General features: G+C 54.2%; 1 pseudogene; it reads right to left on the bottom strand.

Moving 5' to 3' along the window:
- Nucleotides 1-274: 274 nt before the first annotated feature.
- LOC123174854 (uncharacterized) lies at nt 275-1495 on the bottom strand (annotated as a pseudogene).
- Nucleotides 1496-1737: the final 242 nt, after the last annotated feature.

The following is a 1737-nucleotide window of genomic DNA, read 5'->3' as shown; positions in this document are numbered from 1 at the left end:
ACTTTTCGATGAACATAATGCTTTAGAGCTAGGTGTTCTTGCAGCAAAGTACATGCACCGATCTCATCAGACAGGATTTTGTTTTTGATTCGTCAAGTATTTATTTCACGCTTAGGAACAGAGGAATTGTATCACTAATCATTACGTAGTCTAATATGAATATATGATAAAAGAATATCAATTACTTAATCTGCTGCACATATATGCATGGCTTGTTCATCAACAATGTGCAATCAACAAGACATACACGCATACTCGGGTGCAAATTCCGCACTTTCCTTCACACACACGGACACTCGGTCCTCACGTGCAACGACGCCGTCGGCGGGGCAGGGCATGCCACTTCCATGTCGTCGCCGAACAGCTCCTCCCATGTGCATTGGAAGCTGCCGTCATCCTCCTCCACCGTCTCGACGCCTTGGTGAACGTCGCCATGTTCGCCGGCTAAGGACTCCTCCAATGTACAGTCGCTGCCATGCTCGGCCGCCTTAGTATTTCCCTGGAGCGTCGGTCCTAATTCTGGAAGCATGTCGGTGAAAAACCCGCCTGGATCCACGCTGCCGTCGTCCACTACTCCGGGGGGCAACGTCTCGTCGTCTTGGTCGGACATGAACGAACGCTCGAACTCCCGAAGCGTCCCGCCGGCGGCATCTTGTTGTTGGATGGTCATTTCTTGGCGGCGTGGGGTTTTGGGACGTGGAGCCTCCGGATGTTGGACCTCGGCGGCCGCCTTCCTCTTCTTCTTGGAACCAGGGGCGTTGATTACCGACGCGTAGGTAATCTCCCTCTTGTGGGTTGAGACGTAGATCTTGCATAGGACCATTCCGGCCGCACCGTCTTGTTCGTCCTCGTGGTCGAGGCCGTACTCCTTCATGCACCACCCAACCCTGGTTCTGGCTGCTCCAGGCCTCTTGATCCCAAAGGAAAGATGGTCGATGAGGCCGACCCGTTTACCTTGAGTGTCTAGCACGGGATGGCTCTTCTCGGAGTGCCAGTTGTAACCCTCGTCGTCGTCGACGACGCGCTGTCGCCTCCCGCTGCGGCCACCTTTGGTCTTGTGACGACGGACCGGTGAGAAGAAGTACCACACGCCTCCTTTCCCGTCGTCCTTGTCGGAGCCAGGCGCGTGGGCACGGTTCTCGATGAGGTCCCCGGGTGGCGCGGAGTAGACGTCGTCTTCGTGGATGAAGCTGCTGAAGCGGCCTCGGTCTGCTCCGGCGATCCTCGGGCGGAGGAACTGGTTGATGAGCTCGTGATCCTGGGGACTGAAGGTGGAGCCGACGGGAAAGAGCTCGTCATGGCCGGCCATATTGAATCGCCTTCGCTTGATCAGAGCTAGCTAGGGGACGTACTTCTCGTCGCCTCGATCAGAAGGAACTAGCTATGGAAGGTCCGTAGGTGTGCAACCCTAGCTAGGTAGGTATATATGGATGGATCGCGACACAGGGCTATGTACGTGCCGTCCTTGATCAATACACTACTAGAGTGCTTCGGACTCAGGAGCGTCTTCAGTTCGTATACGGATTGCTAGCGTACGCATCTAGTGTATATACGGTCCGTAAGGTGTATCGTAAGCGTAGAACGACCGCAAGCTGAGATTCATCCATGCACTGCACGATCTCTCTGTCAAGCGGACGCAAACGATCGATCTAATCCAATGGATCTCTCTCTCTGTCAAATGCACGGCTTCGCCACGCAAACATCGATCTAATCATCCTTAATTAATTGTGCTTCCCG

Source organism: Triticum aestivum, unplaced genomic scaffold (genome assembly GCF_018294505.1).
Source record: "Triticum aestivum cultivar Chinese Spring unplaced genomic scaffold, IWGSC CS RefSeq v2.1 scaffold78105, whole genome shotgun sequence".
Lineage (NCBI taxonomy): Eukaryota > Viridiplantae > Streptophyta > Magnoliopsida > Poales > Poaceae > Triticum > Triticum aestivum.
The sequence above is the reverse complement of the archived record's forward strand: the minus strand, read 5'-3'. Positions and strand labels throughout refer to the sequence as shown.